The sequence below is a fragment of the Chiloscyllium punctatum genome, chromosome 5 (assembly GCF_047496795.1).
Source record: "Chiloscyllium punctatum isolate Juve2018m chromosome 5, sChiPun1.3, whole genome shotgun sequence".
Taxonomy (NCBI): Eukaryota; Metazoa; Chordata; class Chondrichthyes; order Orectolobiformes; family Hemiscylliidae; genus Chiloscyllium; species Chiloscyllium punctatum.
In genome coordinates, this window is record NC_092743.1 from 22,372,210 (window position 1) to 22,393,168 (window position 20,959).

The window sequence follows — 20,959 nt, forward strand, 5'->3', positions numbered from 1 at the left end:
ACATCCCGCACCTCCGCCCTCAAACCCCACCCCTTCAAATGCAACAAGGACGGAACACCCATGTCCCCACCTTCCACACTATCAACCTTCGCATTAACTGCATCATCCGCCGACATTTCCGCCACCTCCAAATGAACCCCACCACCAGGGATATATTGCCCTCCCCAGTCCTTTCTGCTTTCCGCAATGACCGTTCCCTCCGTGACTACCTGGTCAGGTCCACGTTCCCCAACAACCTACCCTCTCGTCCTGGCACCTTCCCCTGCCACCGCAAGAATTGCAAAACCTGTGCCCACACCTCCTCCCTCACCTCCATCCAAGGCCCCAAAGGAGCCTTACACATCCCTCAAAGTTTCACCTGCACATCCACCAATGTCATTTATTGTATCCGTTGCTCCCGATGCGGTCTCCTCTACATTGGGGAGACTGGACGCCTTCTCGCAGAGGGCTTTAGGGAACATCTCCGGGACACCCGCACCCTCAACCCTATCGCCCCGTGGCCAACATTTTAACTCATCCTCCCACTCTGCTGAAGACATGCAGGTCTTGGACCTCCTCCAACGCCACCGTTTCACCACCCAACACCTGGAGGAAAAACGCCTCATCTTCCGCCTTGGAACACTTCAACCCCAGGGCATCAATGTGAACATCACCAGTTTCCTAATTTCCCCTTCCCCCACCTCACCCCAGTTCCAACCTTCCAGCTCAGCACCATCCCCATGACCTGTCCTACCTGCCAATCTCCCTTCCCACCTACCCACTCCACCCTCCCCTCTGACCTATCACCTTCATCCCCACCCCCATTCACCTATTGTACTCTTGGCTACCGTCTCCCCAACCCCACCACCCTCCCATTTATCTCTCCACCCTGGAGGCTCCCTGCCTCATTCCTGATGAAGGACTTTTGCCCGAAATGTTGATTGTTCTGCTCCTTGTTGCTGCCTGACCTCCTGTGCTTTCCCAGCACCAGTCTCGTTTAGACTCTAATCTCCAGCATCTGCAGTCCTCACTTTTGCCTAGTTGAGATCTCAGGTGGGCAAGGGGAAAATGTTAAAAAAAAACAAAGAACAGTTACTAAGATATTTACAACTCAGGGGAATTTCCTCCTTGTGATTTACAACACCATCAATTTTTGTGTCATCTGCAAACTGATTTCAAACTTCTCACATTCGTGTATAGATCAGAGAGTGGTGAACTCAGCGCAGACAATCACAAAGGCCAACCTTTCATCTATAGAATCCATTTCAGGCCCACTGTCAAGGAAAGGCCGCCAGCATTCTCAAAGATTCATCCCACCCTGGCAATGCTTTTCTACAACCTCTACCATCGGGGAGAAGGTATAGAAGCCTGAACACATGCACCAACCGGTTTCGAAACCGGTTTCTATCCTACTATTGTTAGAATACTGAGTGGACTCACAAATTCTTAGCATTTGCCTATACCTGTGTTTTGGTTTTTGCTGCTGATTACCTATTATTTACTTATCTGTGCTGTTCAACTAAGCGATCTGCCTGTATTGCTCGCAAGACAAAGCTTTTCACTGTGCCCGGTACACGTGACAATAAATTCAATTCAATTCATTAATGTAAACTACAAATAGCGTGTCTGCTGGATGCAGGTGTCATTAAAATAAAAATCCACCTTCCCTTCTCTCTCCAGCCAATAAGCCAATGTTGGATCCAGCTTGCCCTGGATCCAATGCCCTTATTGACCATTCTTTAATTTATAGCCTTGGATAAGCCTGGCTGAAGGTCCTATAGACTATATCTACTGCGTCACAATAATCAATAAGCCTAACCACCTCCCTAAAAAACTCAATCATATCTGTTAGACATAGTTTCCTCCTTTCAAAGCCATGCTGACTATCCCTGATTAATCCTTGCCTCTCTAAGTCAAGATGACTTCTGTCCTTCAGAAATTTTTCCAAAGGTTTCCATAACAGTGATATTAGTTGGTCGTCAACATTGTTGGAAGCAGATAACTTAAAAATTTCAATTTAAAACATTTAAATTCAAAAATATTGTGTTTTCTTCAGAATTAATTTATTAAGTGATACACATTTGCTCGACTTTTCCTCAACAGATATATTAAATCTTGTTCATCTGGATGTTTAAATGACCACTCTTACCTTTGCAATAAATACAGAAACCTTTAAACTGTAAATTTGACTGTTTTCAGCAATCTCCTACTGTGGGCTGAAAACTGTTGTTGAAAATATGAGCAGATGAAAGTTTAATGTATTTGAAATAAAAAAGTTAATGCCTTGGTTGAGATAAAAAACAAAAGAAGGTCGTATTAAAGATATTAAATGTCTACTTGCTAATGTCAGACACAGTCATTTTAACCTTATTTGGTTTGCAATTGGAAACCAGTAAATGGCTTTAAATGTCTGTCCGTTTGGTTTAATGAGTCTGTTAACTATATGTAATGCTTGATATTGAACTATAAATTTTACAATCCCAAGCTTCTAACCTACATCATGAAATAAACTTTAATATTTTAAAAACAGTTCACATTAGAGAAGAGGAAGTTTGGAAGGTCTTAGAGATTAAAAAGGTGGATAAATCACCTGGATTTATCCTCATCAAATGTATCCCAGAACATTGTGAGAAATAAGAGAGGAATTTCCAAGACCCCCTGCAGAAATATTTGCATCATCTATAACTATGGGTGAGGTGCCTGATGACTGGATGGTGGCTAATGGTGTAACTTTGTTTAAGAAAGGTTCTAAGCAGAAATTGGGGAAACTATAGATCTGTGAGTCTGACTTTGGTTGTGTGTAAATTGTTGGAGATGATTATAAAAGTTAGGATTTATGGACAATTATAGAGGCAAAAATTGATTAGGGTTGTCAGCATGGTTTTGTGAAAGGAAAATCGTGCCTCACAAACTTGAGATTTTTGGGAGTTACCAAAAAGATTGATGATGGCAGTGCAATAGAAATTGTTTATTTGGATATTAGTAAAGCTTTTGACAAGGTTTCACATGGTAGACTAATCAGTAAAAATTAGGTCACATGGGATTCAGGGTGAGCTTGCCAATTAGATACAAAATTGGCAGGAGATAGAGAGTAATAGTGGAGGGTTGCTTTTTGGACTGGAGGCCTGTGACCAGCAGTGTTCTGCAGGATCAGGTCTGGGTCCTTTTGGATGAGAATATAGAAGGCATGGTTAGTAAGTTTGCAGATGACACCAAAACTGGTGACATAGTAAACAGTGAAGAAGGTTTTCTATGATTACAAAGGAATCTTGATCAAATGGGTGAATGGGCTGGAAAATGGCAGACAGAGTTCAATCTGGATAAATGCAAGGTTTTGCATTTTGGTATAACAAACAAGGTCAGGGCTTATATAATTAATGGTAGGGCCTTGAGTAGTGTTGTAGAACAGAGGGACCTTGGGGTGCAGGAACATAATTCATTGAAGTTTGTGTCACGTATAGACAAGGTGGTTAAAAAGGCATTTGATATGCTTGTCTTCATTGCTCAGTACTTTGAATATAGGAGTTGGGAAGTCATGTTGAGGTTGTACATGTCATTGATGAGGCTTCTTCTGGAATACTGCGTCCAGTTCTGGTCCATTTGTAGGAAGAATATTATCAAGCAGAAGCAGGTTCAGAAGAGATTTATCAGGCTGTTGCTAGGTACGGAAGGTTTGAGTTGTAAAGAAAGGCTGGATAGGCTGAGACTTTTTTCACTGGAGTATAAGAGGTTGAGAGGTGACCTGATAGAATTTTATAAAATAATTAGGGGTATAGAGAGAGTTAATGGTAGTTGTCTTTTCCTTAGGATGGGGAATTTCAAGACTAGGTGGCACATTTTTAAGGTGAGAGGAGAGAGATTTGAAAAAGACATGAGGGGCAAATTTATTTACACAGAGGGTGGTTCGCATGTGGAATGAACTTCCCAAGAGAGTGGTGAATGTGGGTACAATTACAATATTTAAAAGACATTTGGATGAATACATGAATAGGAAAGGTTTGGAGGGATATGGGCCAAAAGGAGGCAGGTGGGACTAGTTTGGTTTGGGACTAGTTTAGTTTGGGATTATGTTCAGCATGGACTGGTTGGACTGAAGTGTCTTTTTCCATGCTGTATGACTCTTTGACTCTATATGCTGCCAAACTGCAACTACACCAGCATGATACTTTGGATTATTTCATACGCCACACCAATTTTCTTGGATATCTGTCATGCTGTACATCAAGGATTTAAAACAGAACAACATTCAAATTGTTGATGTTCTCACTTGCTTTTTGGGGTGTTCTGATGTAAAACACTGAACAAAATGCAGCTAAACCCATGAGATTTGTGAATGACTTTGACCAAAACAGACCACAGTAAACATATTGTTGACCTTAAGAGGGGGCAGTGCTGAGTAAGAACAGGTCTCAGGAACCTAAGTAATCAGCAACAGTTATAAAAGATGAACTATGTTGTTCCAGCAGAGTAAGATCATAGAAGCTGATGTAGCAGAAGTCTTCAGAATTCCTGAATCCAACTAAACTGTTCATTTTGATAAATTACATTTAAGAATATAACTGCAAAATAAGGTGATTAGATAGTAAATCCACTAAAAGTGTGTTCCACAGAGTGGAGAACATAACTCAAAACGAACAATAGATTGGGATAAACATTTATAAGTGTAGGACTGTTAGTCCAATCTCAGTTCCCTTACAGTCTAACTCCCTGTGGAGTATGGGATTAATTTCCTATCCAAACATGTACATAGGAATTTTGGATCAAACTATATTGCTCAAACAATAGGCCAGATTCTAACCCTGCCCACTTGGTGGCATTTGGATGAGTAGGAAATATAATGTGCTGGAACACTAACACTGTACAGTTCTGATGCATTTGCATATGCAGCCACCTTAATTGCAGTGTCAGTGCTACTACTGCAGTAAATAGGAGCCTCAGATAACTCTAAATACTAAGTCCAGTCATATCAGTTGTAACACAGTCCAATGACAACAGATAATCATAGTAATGATTTCCAGTGCTTGGCTTGGCAGCAACAGTCCCGTTATTAGAAGACGCTCAGGTAATTTTCCTCATGGGTTAGAAGGTGCTCCTCCGGGCCTCTCAAGGAACCCTGGGGATCCACCACTTCCCTTTATCTTCTGCAGTTGCCTCAGGATTGACTCAACCCCAATCCATATCCCTCCAACACACAACACCTACTGTCATAAGGTCGTGCATTCAAACACAATAGCCTAGCTGTCATCTTCAGTTTGAATGATGGAGACAGACACAGGAATACACTAATTAACTACATTTCAGTAGCTGTTTGGCAGAAAGCAGAGAGAAGAAAAGAAAATTGATTTGTATAGGACTGGAAAACTTCCTCTCTCTCTCTAGTTTCTGTATTGCAAAGGCCAATGCAGTTGATACAACAAATCTGAGAAACATCAATTAGCTGAGAACTCAATGCTCACACAAATATCCTTATTTTTTGAGAGAGAAGACATCAACTAAACAGACATGGTCTCAAGTTCAACTATAAAAACTCGGGATTTAAGAAAGACTCTGATTAAACAATATGTTATTTAAGTTCTGATTCTACTGTTCTGACTCTCCCCTTTTTAAATTTATACTTGTGTTTTGGTGTGTGTTTGAAGGCATGTTTTATTATTGTCTTTGGATTATTACAGCTTTTTAACAGAAATGTGATGTAACTGCATGCTAAAGAAAATTGTTTTCTTTTAAATTCACTCATTGGCTGGCCAACATTTATTGCCCATCCCAAGCTGCCCTTGAAAAGTTAGTGGTGAACTGTCTTCTTGAACAGCTGATTCCATATGCTACAGTTGACCCACAATGCCTTTAGGGAGGGAATTCCAGGATTTTGACTCAGTGACAGTGAAGGACCAGTGAGATAGTTTCAAGTCAGGATGACGAGTGGCATGAAGGGAAACTTGTAGGTGTTGGTATTCTCATATATCTACTGCCCTTGTCCTTCTAGATGGAAGTGGTCATGGGTTCAGAAGGTGTTGCCTCAGGCTGTTTGGTGAATTTCTTCAGTGCATCTTGAAGATAGTACACACTACTGCTACTGAGCATTGATGCTGGCAGAAATGGATATTTGTGAATGTGGTGCCAATCAATCAGGCTGCTTTGACCTGGATGGTGTCAAGCTTCTTGAGCTGCACCCATCCGGGCAAGTGGGGAATATTCCAGCACACTCCTACCTTGTAGATGATGTACAAGCTTTGTAGAGTCTGGGGTTGAGTTACTCACTGCAATATTCCTAGCCTCTGACCTTCTGTTATAGCCACTGTGTTTATGTGGTGAGTCCAGTTCAGCTTCTGGTCAATGATAACCCCAGGAAGTTGACAGTGGGGGATTCAATGATGGCAACACCATTGAATGTTAAGGGATAGTGGTTAGATTGTCTCTTATTAGAGATGGTCATTGCCTGGAATTTGTGTGGCGTGAATGTTACTTAACACTTATTGTCTTATTTACAGTTATAAGAAAAAACACTGAGGGGGTTAAGAAGTGGGTATCTACTAGCGTGTGCATGTGCTCATGCACACACAAGTAGGTAGCAATTAAGAGTCTAAAAGATCACTCTTCTCATTAACTCATTTTTGAGATGGAAGCTGGCCTAGTGATTCACTTATGGTTCTGATTAGATTAGATTACTTACAGTGTGGAAACAGGCCCTTCTGCCCAACAAGTCCACACCGCCCCGCCGAAGCGCAACACACCCATTCCCCTACATCTACCCCTTACCTAACACTACAGGCAATTTAGCATGGCCAATTCACCTGACCTGCACATCTTTGGACTGTGGGAGGAAACCGGAGCACCCGGAGGAAACCCACGCAGACAGGGAGAGAACGTGCAAACTCCACACAGTCAGTCGCCTGAGGCGGGAAATGAACCTGGGTCTCTGGCGCTGTGAGGCAGCAGTGCTAACCACTGTGCCACCGTGCCGCCTGCACGGAAATGGAAGCTGCAATTAAATGATGATGAACATTATTGCTCACAGCAAAAGATCTACAGCTTTGCTCCAGTTGATGTGCAGTTGAACACCTTTCGTGAAGATTTGGCTTGGCTCTTCATATCAGTAAATAAATGGCTAGCCCACGTTTATGCCTGCTGGTGGATTCTAGGCTGAAGTCACTCTTTGCTGGGATGATCTCCTTTTGTGTGGTTTCCTCCTCTCACTGACCAGTTAATAAGTGAGACTGAGCTCAACAATATGAGTGAATTAACTCCTTATCACAAATTGGTTTTTGTCATATCATAGTAGCAGCACTACCATCACAGTATTGACACAGAAGGTAGAATAGAATAGAATAGCCTTTATTGTCACATATACTCAATGCATACAGAGAAAAGTTCATATGTCGTCAATTAAAGCACTGACTTAGATACAAAAGTATCTAGGCACAGCTTCTTTAGTTACAAGATTTTAGACAACACAAAAATAAAATGCCCAGTGTTACAGAGATAAAGGTTTAGTACAGCAGACCATGCTGGCACCTAGCTTCCCGTCCATACCAGGCATATGGCTCCAGACCAATCTGGTGACACAGCACGCAGGGTGGCTGCTGCAGAAGGATTGAAGGTCACCATGCTGGGAGGTTCTATGGGAGGAGGCCATTGTGCCAGATCGGGAGGTCGCTATGCCAGTGCCAGAAGGCTGCTGTAGGAGGTTGACACGCCGGGAGGCTGTTGCACCAGGCTGGGAGTCACTTGTCAGAGGTCAGGAGTCACTCACAGAAGGGCTAGAATCGTCGCTCGTTGGAGACCGTGAGTCAGTCACTGGAGGCTGGGACTCGGCACTTGTCAGAGGCTGAGAGCTATTTGCCGGAGGCCAGGAATTGTCACCGTAGGCCAGGAATCAGAGAGGGAAAGAGAAGAAGAAAAGCACAGAGAGGAAGAAAAAGAGAAAAAGAAGAGAACAGGTGGAGCAGACGAGCTCCAGTTGGAGCATCCTACTCTGCTGCCATCTTGCTCCCTGGTGTTAGCACTCATATGCAACACGCTTTGAAACTTGGCAATTTGCATCTTCTTGTGATCTAATGGAGCTTCCTTACTCCCACTTTATGGAATTTTTTTACGTCACAAAGTGTGAGGTTATTGTGTACCAGTTTCTGTTGGTATTTGGGTATTTAAAGCTATCAAATTTTTAATGTCTTCTCAATGAAATGTTCCAAAAGACAATTTATATTTTAATGTTCTGACCAGACAAGTAAGCTAACTCCCAGCCTTGAATGTATATTCAGCAGGTATAATGGAAGGAAGAGTCATCTGACCTTCTGATGGTCAATTGCTCATTTTCTGTGCTGTTCTGAAATATAAATTGTCAATTTTTTTTTCTCAAACGCCCTGGGTATTATTTTTGGCAAAACCTAAAAATCATGAGGTCTGGCATCTCCTGCCAGGCAAAATGACACCGACCTCCTTGCATTCCAAATTTGGTTAGGAGATAATGTTTCCAACAATTAAATGGTTGCCTAACAGATAAATTGTGCGGTGACTCATACTGTTCAAGTGGGTCTTCCATAACACACCATTTGAGATGTCTTGCCTTGTCTCAGACTATTCCCTCACCAACACCACCCTGCAGTTTATTTTGAGGTGGATAAGATATCAAGAAAGGCCACTAAAAGTTGAGATGAGATGGCAGGGAGGTAAGATTGAAATCAAACGGGACTCGGCAAGATGGCAGCGATTCTGTAGAACTGATGTGGACACTTCTGCCTAACAGCCAAGGCATACTGGTGCTTTTTGCCATCCCTGGCCAACTTATGTGATGGAATTATTAGTTTAAAATCTTACAGAACAAATACCTGTTAATATTTGAGATTGGGAAGGATGCCGAAGGGAAAAGGAGCGAGCAAACAGCAGCACCTGGCATATCAGAGACTGCAGCAGCAGCAGTCTCTCCTGAATCCCCCAGGGACCTGACAGACTCACAGGAATTGGCTGCGGTGATGGAGAAACTCACCTTGAAAGTTGGTGCTGTGATTGAGGAGATCCGTGGGGAGATTCGTGCCCAGGTCCAACCTATTGCTTCCATGCTGCAGGAGATCCAGGGCCTCGGGGAGAAGCTGGAGGAGGTGAAGGGTCAAACTAAGGCCTCGGAAGCTGTGATGGAGTCCTCATCCAGTTGGATCCAGGTGCTGGAGCGAGAGGTGCGGGCCTTGCGAAAATCGAGGTCGGAGGATAAATCTCCGAATTGTCGGGCTCCTTGAAGGTGAGGAAGGTGAGCAGCCAGCAAGCTTCTTTGAAAGCTGGCTGTCGAAGTTTTTGGGCCTTCACATCGAGGCTGCAAATTGAAAGGGCTTATTGGGTTACAGTGCACAGGTCAGGCCCGCTCGGTCCTAGTGCACCTCCACTTATATAAGGTCAAGCAAAAAGTCATACAAGCTTCAGATCCCTGGGAAAAGATCCACAGGCACTGCTGTACAAGGGGTCAAAAATAATGTTTTTCCAGGATTTCTCTGTAGCTGTAATGTGAAAGAGGAAGTCCTTCGATGAAGTTAAAAAGAGGCTGAGGAACCTGGGCATCCAGTCCTCCATGAGATACCCTGCAGTGCTTCGTTTCAGCCACGAGGACTCAGTTTATACATTTGACTCAGCGGATAAAGCTAAAACTTTGTAAACACTTTAAAATAGATGGATTGGCCTGAAGAATATAGTTAATGTTTGTTCTCTTTTCTATCTTTCCCCATGTTTTCCCTTCCTTTTTTTATTCCTTTCTTTCTTCCTAATAATTTCCTCTTTGGAAAGGGGGTAAAGACCTTTGAATAAGTTGTTCCTCTTTTTCAATAACTGGATTTTCTGATGGGAAATTTTGTGGATGTTCTTTCTTGTCTCTCCCCCTTTATTTTTGTTTGTTCTGTTTCTCCTTTAGTCACAAGTAGGGGTGACATGAAGCCAGGGATGGGTGGGGTGCTCATCCTGTCTTTGTCTTTTTTCTATTGATTTAAGGATCATCTCCTTGTTTTTTTTCTGGCCTAAGGCTGGGGCATAGTCTGGGTTTGAAGGAGCTGTGAAGGAGGGGATGGGTAGGGTGAGTGCCCCCTATGGGCAGGGGGAAGAGTCTTCCATTCAAGGTTTTATAGTTGGTTTTCTTTGTAGTTTTTTGGTAGTAATAGTTGTTTATAGTTATGATAGAGTAGATTTTATATATATAGTTCTTCGACTCTATGAGTCTTAATTTACTCGTGCTCAGCGCTTTGTAAGCAGGGTTCTCCCTCCGAGGGGGTTCAAGGGTCTCTGAAAGGGGATATGGCTAAGTGTCTTATTAAATGGTGCACCTGGAACAGTAAGGGAAGTCATTTGCCTGTTCAAAGGAAAAAAGTGCTTTCTAGCCTTAAGAGGGAAAGGGTTGATATCGCTTTGTTGCAGGAAACCCATCTTGATGATGGGGAACACCTGAAATTACAACAGGGGGGTTATGACTGGGTATTCTTTTCATTGTTTAGTACTAAACGTAGGGGAGTGGCAGTACTTATCCAGAAAAATCTTCTGTTCACATTATTAGAGTAGGTGAAAGATGAGTGGGGATGGTTTGTGATATGTAAAGCTCTGATACATGGGGAGGAATATGGCATTTTAAATGTCTACTGTCCTCCAGTGCATCCCCTCAAATTTTTAATTAATGCTTTCTCTAAGTTGAGTGCTTTTGGAACACGGCACATTATTATAGGGGGAAATTTTAATTGTCTTTTGGATCCGACAGTGGATAGGATGCCTTGTGGGCCTCCAACTATTTCTTCGCAGGCCAAGCAGGTGGTTGACTTATGCGAGGAGTTGGGGCTGGGGGATATTTGGAGATGTCTTCACCCTACCAGCAGGGACTTCACCTTTTTTTCAAACCCACATAAATGTCACACGAGGATTGACCTCTTTCTGGCTCCATTGGCCCTTCTGGATTCGATTATGGATTGTAAAATTGGGAATATAGATATTTCTGATCACATAGCAGTATATTTGGAGGTTAAGGCCAAGAGTGAAGGGCTACATTTGCGGCACTGGCACTTGGACCCTTTTCTCCCTAAGGATTCCAAATTTGTGGAAAACATTTTGAAGCAGTTTCAGAAATTCTTGACTATCAACTCAGGCACAGCTAGTAGTCTGTCTATGCTGTGGGAGACTGCTAAGGCCTTTGTTAGGGGATTAGCTATTTCCTATTTGGCTCGCCAAAAATGACAGAAAGAGGAACAGCAGCGTCTACTTGAGACGTGGTTGAAAGTCGCCGAGGCAGCACATTTTGCACGGCCTTTGGTGACTAAGCTACAGCAGATCACGGCCCTCCGGACTGCCTTGAATTCAATACTGACACAAAACGCAAAGAAAGAACTTGCTCTTGCTAGACAAAGGCTGTTCGAATATGGGGATAGGCCAGGGAAGTATTTAGTGTACCTCACTAGGAAAAAGTGTGCTCCTCAATCCATTACTGCAATCAGAGACAGCGCCGGGGTCCTTACATACGATGCTAAAAAGATTAATGAGGCTCTTTGGAGCTTTTACTCTGAATTCTATCAGTCTGAAGGTTGCGAGGACAGGAGGGCTAAAATGGAGACCATTTTAAAAACTTGGACCTCCCAGGGGTAACCTTGGAACAGGCCTCTCTCCTTAAGGCCCCCTTAACAGTTCAGGAAATACAGGAGACAGCTAAGCAACTTCAGAGTGGGAATGCGCCTGGCCCTGATGGTCTCCTGGGTGAGTTTTATAAGGAGTTTATAGGGATTCTGTCAGGGCCGATGCTAGAGATGTACAATCACTCTTCTATGCATGAATGCCTACCACTATCTTTGAGAGAAGCTAATTTTTTTTAATTCTTAAGAAGGGGAAGGTTCCTGAGTATTGTGTCTCATACAGGCCCATCTCTCTATTAAATTCAGACTTCAAGATTCTGTCCAAGATCCTGGCGCTGAGATTGGAAAGGGTGTTTCCCCATATTATTAAAGAGGACCAGACAGGCTTTATAAGGGGCCGTAGGTCCTCTAATAATATTAGAAGGTTGCAGAATATGGTCCATGTTTGTCAGCAATGATCGATTCAGGAGTTGGTGATTTCCTTAGATGCAGAGAAAGCATTTTTATGTCTTAGAACAATTTAGGTTAGGTGGAGTCTTTGCCAGGTGGGTGGAGGTTTCAAATCGCCACCCTCTGGCTGCGGTCATCACCAACGGGGTGAAGTCTGGGAATTTTAGGATTGGTAGGGGTTGTTAGCAAGGCTGCCCCCTCTCATCGTTGTTGTTAATGTTGGTGATAGAGCTGCTGGCAGAGGCCATTCATCAGAAACATCAGTCCACGTAATCGCTCCAGAAATGGGATCGAGAGCACACAAGATTACACTGTATGCGGATGATGTTTTTATCAAACCTGATGACCTCCGTACCCCACTTGATACAATGTGTTAATTCATTTGGGGCTATTTCAGGATAGAAGATTAACTTTGCAAAATCGGAGGGTACGCCTTTGGGGAATCTTAATAATGTGCCAGAAGTTGAAGGTGGTCCTAAGTTTCCTTTTAAGTGGTCATGGGCAGGGTTCTGATACCTCAGCATTTTTATTACCCCAAGTTTGATCCGTTATTTTGGACTAACTTTGCTCACTTGCTTGACAATATTAGGTGAGATCTCCAGAGGCTCTTCCAATTTCATGGCTGGGCCGAATATCTCTCATTAAGATGAATGTTCTTCCTCGTTTGCTTTATCCCATGCGTATGCTCCCTATAATGTTTCCCAGGTCAACGCTGTGGAAGCTTATGGGGTGGTCTGGTTCCTTTGTCTGGCATTGTGGGCGGCCCCTCATCAAACTTACTAAATCGCAGTTGCCTCAAGGAGGAGGAGGAGTTGATTTCCCAGGCATCAAGAGGTATCAATTGAGTTCCCTGCTTTCCTTTGTCTGTGATTGGTTCGGTAATGATCCAAACTCAATATGGCTGGATATTGAGGCCTCCCAGGCAAAGTGCCCTCTTATTAACCTGTTGTTAATGGATAAGATGAGGACAGTTATGGATCACTGCTGGAATCCCATTGTTATTAGTACAGTCAAGGCATGGAGGGCGTTGCATCAGAGTGAGGGTTGTTTATCCAAGACTTCCCCACCTACACCTATAGTTGGCATGCCAGGGTTCCGACCAGGGATGATGGACTCAGGGTTCAAACTATGGGCAGCGAGAGGAGTTTCTAGTTTGGGAGACTTATTTGAGGGGGAGCTTATGATGTCTTTTGAGCAACTGAGCCGCAAATACGGGTTGCCCAGCAGAAATCTTTTCCGTTTTTTTCAAGTTAGGGATTTCATCCAGCAGAAGACTATGCTTCTCACTAAGCCCTATAAACCCAATACAGAGAGGTTGTTGCTACGTTGCACAAGCACCCTTTCGGTTAGTGCCCTCTATAACCTGCTGGGTGGCAGGGCTTAGCAGGATATTAACTGGTTATTTGAGGTCTGGGAGCAAGAGCTAGGAGTGGAGATCTCTTCTGAAACATGGGAGAACATATGGGACAATACTCAAAATATCTCAATCTGTAATAGGACGTACGCTACGCAGTTAAAAATTCTGCACAGGGCTCATCTGGCACCAGACCATCTGGCGAAGTTAAAAAAAGGGGCATCTTCAGTGTGTCTCAAATGTAAAATAAGTTTAAGTACTCTTACCCATTGCTTCTGGTCATGCCACAGGTTCTATGTTTATTGGAGCGTTGTGGCGTGAGAGGTAGGGAGGATATTGAGGACTGAAGTCAAAGTAGACCTGATATCTCTCCTCTTAGGTCTACTGAATTTACCATCTTTAGACGGGAAGAAACTACTTAATATTCTTGCATACTGTGCACGGAAGAATATTCTGATGAATTGGGTGCCTGAGAACCCGCCAGGCTTGCTGGGATGGCAGAAAATAATTATGGAGCACATTCCCTTGGACTTTTTTACAAACATGGTGCATCACACAACAGACCATTTTTATAAGCCATGGCAGCCCTACTTGAGTTATTTGGATGTAGATTTGTCAGTTATCTAAACTAGGTGTTTGTTTAATCAGGGTGGTTAGGTTTGTCAAGTCCTGGGCCCTGGAGGGGGTCTCCTGAGTTAATACGGGTATATGTAGAATGCTCCCGTTCCTTTGTTTGGGAGCTTTGCACCGAGCATAGCTGTTCTGTATTTTGTGGGTTTTTTTGTTTTTCTTTCTTTTTTTGGTGTTGCTTTGCTCAGTGTTAGGGTTTGTTTGGTATTATAGGGTAGGTAAGTAGTTAGTCGACAGTAATTGCATTGTAACTTGTGTTTTTTTCTTTTTATTATACTGATATTTGTTATTGATTGTATATTTCAATAATTTTATATGTTTGTAAAGTTAAAAAAAATTTGCTAATAAATATATTTACAATAAAAAATTGAAATAAAAAAATTGACAAATTTGATAGATTGAGGAGACATTGGTTATTATTGTCATTCAGGAGTGAAAGATCCTTAATGTTTCATTATGGTTTACTGTAATATTTTGAAGTTCTTTTTAATTGCCAGCCTATTGACACAATTCTCAGGGAAGGTGATGGGACAGTGGTTAAGTCACTGGCTTTGTAATCCAGAAACGCCAGGCTCTAATGTTCTGAGGAAATGAGAGAGGGTGAAATTTGAACTCAATCTTTTAAAAATGACAAGAAATAAGTGAAGATGATGCAAACAATACCAATTGTCGGAAAAACCCTTCTGGTTCACTGATACCCTTTAGAAAAGGAACCTGATATCCTTACTTGGTCTGGTCTACACATAACTCCGGACCCACTGCAATACATTTGACTCTTAACTGCCCTCTGGACAATGATGGACAGATAATAAATGTTAGCCTCGCTAGTGATACCCTCTGCTCCATGAATTAATTAATTAAAAAGACTTACCACTGAAACTGGACCACTGGGGATTCTAGATCTAAACCAAAATAACTGCAGATGCCTTAAGTCAGAAACAAAAGTAGAAATTGCTGGAAAAGCTCAGCAGGCCTGGCAGTATCTGTGGAGAGAACATAGAACCACACAGCACTGTACTGTGGCCCATGATGTTGTGTCAAACATTTATCTTAATCTAAAATCAACCGAACCTACACACACTTCAATTTACTGCCGTCCATGTGCTAGTCCAGCAGTCGCTTAAATATCCCTAATGTCTCTGACTCTATTACCACAGTTGGCAGTGCATTTCATGCACCTACTACTCTCTGCAAAAAGAAACTATCTCTGACATCTCTCCGATACCTTCCTCCAATCATCTTAAAATTTAACCCCTTGTGACAGCCACTTCTGCCCTAGGGAAAAGTCTATGCTATCTACTTTATCTCTGCCTCTCAGCACCTTGTACACCTCTATCAAGTCACCTACCTCTCTTCCTTCTTCTCTCTTCATATGACAAGTCCTCCAATCCAGGCAACATCCTGGTAAATCTCTTCGGCAGCCTCTCTAAAGCATCTACATCCTTCCTATAATAAGGCGATCTGAACTGGACACAATATTCCAAGTGTAGTCTAACCAGGGTTTTATAGATCCGCAGCAAAACCTCGCGGCTCTTAAACTCAATCCCCCATTAATGAAAGTCAAAACAACATAAGCCTTCTTAGCAACCTTATCAACTAAGCTGGTAATTTTGAGGAATCTATGTATGTGAACCCCAAGATCCCTCTGTTCCTCCACACTGCCATGAATTCTGTCTTTAATGCTGTATTCAGCATTCAAATTCAAACTTCCAAAATCACTTCACAGTTATCCAGGTTGAACTCCATCTGCAACTTCGCTGCCTCAGCTCTGCAACCTGTCGATGTCTCATTGTGGCCTGCAACAGCTCTCAACACTATCTACAACACCAATGACCTTTGTATCATTGGCAAAGCTACTAACTCACCCTTCCACTTCTTCATCCAAGTCAGTTATAAAAACTACAAAGAGCAGGGGCCTAAGAACAGATCCCTGCGGGACACCAACGGTCACTGACCTCTAGGCAGAATACTTTTCATTCACCACCACTTGCTGTCTTCTTTCAGCCAGCCAATTATGTTTCCAGACAGCCAGATTTCCCTATATCCCATACCTCCTAACTTTCTGAATAAGAATACAGGGGTGAACCTTATCAAATGATTTACTGAAATTCATATATTCTACATCCACTGCTTGACCTTCATCAATTGCGTCGCCACGTCCTCAAAGAACTCAATTAGGCTTCCAAGATATGTCCTACCCCTCACAAAGCCATGCTGACTATCTTTAATCAAGCAATCTTTTTCCAAACAGTCATAAATCTTATCTCTCAGAACCCTTCCATGGGATGCAAGACTGACTGGTCTGTAATTCCTAGGGATTTTTCTATTCCCTTTCTTCAACAGAGGCACAACATTTGCCTCCCTCCAATCATCTGGTACTAGTCCCGTGGAGAGTGAGGATGCAAAGATCATCACCATAGGTGCAGTAATCTCATTCCTTGCTTCCTGTAGTAACCTTGGATATATCTGGTCCAGCCCTGCGGACTTATTTATCTTGGTGCTTCCCAGAATTTCCAACACATTCACTTTCTTAATATCAATCTGTTCAAGCCTATTAACCTGGTCCATGGTCTTCTTACTATCAACAAGGTCCCTCTTGCTTGTGAATACTGAAGGAAAAAATTCATTTAGGGTCTTCCCTACCTCTTCAGACTCCAGGCACAAGTTCCCTCCACTATCCCTGATTGGCTCTACCCTTTCTCTGATCATTCTCTCATTCCTCACATAAGCGTAGATTGCCTTTGGGTTTTCCCTAATCTTCCCACCAAGGCTTTATTGTGCCGCCTCCTCGCTCTCCTCAGTTCATTTTTGAGTTATTTCCTAGCTACCCTGTAATCCTTTAAAACTGAGCCAGATCCTTTCTTCCTGAATATTAAGTAAACTTCCTTCTTCCTCTTGATGAGAAGCTCTTCTCCTGTCATCCAAGGCTTCTGATTTTACCATTGTCTCAGTGGGACAAAGTTATCCAATACTTGCAACAAATGCTCATTAAACAGCCTCCATATTTCTGTTGTGCATTTCCTGGAGAACAATTGTTCCCAATTTATACTCCCCAGCTCCTGTCTAATAGCAAGGCAAAAGTGAGGACTAAAGATACTGGAAACTCCTCGGATGCTGCCTGACCTGCTGTGCTTTTCCAGCACCACTCTGATCTAAACCCTGTCTAATAGCAGTATAATTTCCCCTCCCCCAACTAAATACCTTCCCACATGATCTGTTCCTATCTCTTTCTGTGGCTATGCTAAAGATGAGGCAGTTGTGGTCACTGTCACCGATGTGCTCTCCCACCGAGAGATCTGACACCTAATCTTGGTCATTGTCTAGTTCCAAATCAAATATGGCCTCCCCGGGGTCGGCCTATCTACATATTGAATTGGAATCTTTCCTGGTCACAGCTGACAATATCAGCTTCATTTAGATCATCTGCAGTAAGGAGGTTCCAATCAATATTGGGGAACTTGAAGACACCCATAATAACAACTCTGTTACATCTGCACCTTTCCAAGATCTGCTGTCCAATTTATTCTTCTATCTCTCTGCTGCTATTGAGGAGTCTATAGAAAATACCCAATAAAGTGACTGCTCCTTTCCTGTTACTGACTCAGTAGACAAACTGAGTCCTCAACAACGTCCTTTTCTGCAGCTGTGATGCACTCGCTAATTAACAATGCTACTCTCCCTCCTCTTTTATCCCCCTCCCTGTTCTTTTTAAAAGATCTAAACCCTGGAACATCCAGCAACCATCGTGCCCCGTGAAATCCATGTCTCTGTTATGGCCACAACATTGTAGTTCCAAATACTGATCCAGACTCTAAGTTAATCATTCTTATTCCTGATACTTCTTGCATTGAAACAGATATACTTTAACCCATTCCTTTGCCCTATCAACCGTGGATCCTCCTGACAGACTCTGCATTCTATTTCTGCATAGTTAATACAAATTACAGTTTATATTTCAGGTTGTGTGGCCCTTCCTCAGAATTTCCTCAGATGTTACCAGACTTGCTGAGCTTTTCCAGAAATTTCTATTTTTGCTGCCATTGAGGATTTTGATGTTTAAACTTCTCAATTGCACATTCTAGGAGTGTATTAGCTAATTTGGATCAACACATCGTCTGCCTATCCTATTAATTCTCCCACTGCAATGGCATCAATCTATTTGATCAATACACAAGGAATTGGAACATATTCTATTTGGGGCAAAGGTTTGTTTGTGTTCAATCTGAAGTTCAATGACTTCCTCCTGTTCTGAAGATAGAAAGTGGTGGGTTCAAGTCTGAACTTCTGAACCTAAGCAGTAAAATTCAGGCTGAAATATCTCCACCCATTGATGGAGCACTGACGAATTGGAGATGTCATCTTTTAGTTGTGACATTAAATGAAGATCCATCTGTCCTTTCAGGAGAATGTAAAAGATCGCATGACTCCACTTAGAGAAGGAAGAACCCTGGTTGTCTGGACAATATTTATCTCTCAATCAACATCACAAAACACAGATTCTATTTCCCATGGCTTTCCTTTCCCTCTGTAGCAATAAAATAAATCTGTGATTTATCAAACAATTATCTCTTGTCTCCAGTGAACCTACATGGAGAAAGCTGCAAACCATATGTTAAATCATCATCCAATCATGTCATTCACCCATTCTCAAGTATATGTAGTTTAAATTAAGTTTGTGTGGAGAATAACTATAAACTAAGAGTTACATTTAGCAATTTTTTGATAAAAGATAATTAATTGAACATTTCATCCAAGATTTGGAAATAAATTTAAGCAGGTAAATAGCTTCACTAATTAGGCTCTGCAAGTTAACTTCTCATAAAGTTTGTAAACATAGCAGCAACATCAGATGTGACCGAAATCTCTATCTAGGTTTGATGTCAGACATGACTTAGTGTTGACAGTCTTTCAGGCAGAAAAGTGTGGATTCAACTCCCACGTTTGGACTTTAAAAAATCAAAGCTTAGGTTTCTGTGCTAACTGAGAGGTGCTGCCACTTTGGAGGGTACTGTCTGTCAGCTGAAATGTCCCATATGCCCTTTGTACAGTCACAGAAAGCTCTTATCTTTTTATTGTGAAGAAGAGCAGGCCTGGTTGCTGTGACAATATTTATCCCCAATCAATCGTGCAAAACAAGAGATGGTGTGGCCTTTTGTCAGATTGCCACTTGCAGAGATATACTATGTGCACATGAGCTGTCACATTTTCTATATCACACCAATGACTCAAACTCAAAATCACTTCATTGTCTGGAAAGCACTTTGAGAAATCTAGTGAGCAGTAATGGTCCATACAAATGCAATTTTCTTTCTAAGCAAAATACAGTGGAAACTAGAGATCTGAAATAAAGACAGAAACTGAACTGCTCTGGCAGCATCTGTGGACTGAGAAACAGAGTCAATGTTGTTATTTGGTCACTTGTTTGGGAATAATGAGGATAATTTAAAGATTTATAGAGTTATACAGCTCAGAAACAGACCAGTCGGCCCAATACATCCATGTCGACCAAGTTTCCCAAACTAAACTAGTCCCATTTGCCTGTGTTTGAAAAATCAAAATGTGGTCCTCTCCAGTGTGAAAAGATTCAACAGGCCTGATTTATAAATTAGTCTGAAGTGGTCCAATACCGTACATTACAGGGTGCTGCTAGAAGATTTTGTCATTCAACTGGGTCATTTCAAAGCTGAGTGAACGAATTATCCTACATCACTTGATTTACCAGAAAGAAAATGATGATGGGATAGTGTAGGGGGACGAGCTGAGAATAGTTCACAGATTGGCGCAACATCAAGGGCTGAAGGGTCTGTTCTGCGCTGTAATGTTTGATGTTCTATGTATTTGACATTGTAGTCTGGACAGTTGGTATGTAACTGACTCTGCCTGTAGGAGGTATGCCTACTTTAGTGAACCTATAGGTGAGGTTTTATTACTAAACATGGGCAAAGAGCCTCAGCAGCCAGTTTGGCCTGGGATAAGGAAAGTGAAAATGTTAAATAGGTAAGAGAACAGTCAAATAGACCATTTCACCTGAAGGTTAGAATTACGACTCTTGGCATCCTTTCCAACTCTCAACAGCAAGGTGGACTTCACTGTTTTTTTTCTTGATTGCTTCAGGTTTACAATATTAATTACTAACTAAGGGAGTCTCTATAAAATATCTAAAATGTTATTTTTTTTAGCTATATCTTTTCAAATTTGTTCTGATAATGTATAACAATATATTCAAATGTATTCTTTGTCCAAGGCAGAAGAAATTCATTCTGATCACTCTACCACAAACGCAACTACTGTTCTGTATGATTCACATAAACAGGAAATATTTGTTACAAGGAACGTGATGCAGTAACAGAAATCAAAGTGTTACATGAGAAGAATCTATAGTCTTCATGCCCTTGGAGAAAATCATTACATTGGCTCCTCCCTGATCTCTAGGCACTAACAAAGTTCACTGCATTTATCCAGCTTGGGAAACACAGAGAATTCCTGTCCTGGGTCAGTTCAATGGCCCTGGGCTGTCCTCATTCACCCTACCAGTGCCCAGCCCTTCCCAGGGTTATCAGGAATCTCTCAGGCCTGCAGCTATCTACAAAGTTCTAATAATTGGGACTATCACAGAAGCGAGGGAAGGAAGAGAGATATTCTGGGCATTGCTGCATTTATTGGGGTGGGGGCTGTGTGAACACAGGGATTCAGAAAGACAAGAGAGACGGGAATAGGGGCATGGGCTGAAGACTGGCACCTGGATTGTGAGGGTGGAGATAGGCTGGGGCTTGATTTGGGAGGGCAGGAGGGCATGAGTGGGGAGGAATTTTGTGTAATTATGGGGGAGCGTGCAGATGAGGATGTGACTGGGATTGAGGCTCAGATGCGGGGACATGAGAACTTGTGCAGACGTGTTGGACTCACAAGAGAATTGAAATGGGACTGAAGAGACAAAAATTGAGGAATAAAAGAACAGAATTGA

The 20,959-nt window shown here is 42.3% G+C and overlaps 1 protein-coding gene across 2 annotated transcripts in view; it reads right to left on the reverse strand.

Moving 5' to 3' along the window:
- The window catches only part of trpn1 (transient receptor potential cation channel, subfamily N, member 1), a 219,426-nt gene that overhangs the window by 18,089 nt on the left and 180,378 nt on the right, over positions 1-20,959 (reverse strand). The window lies entirely within an intron of this gene.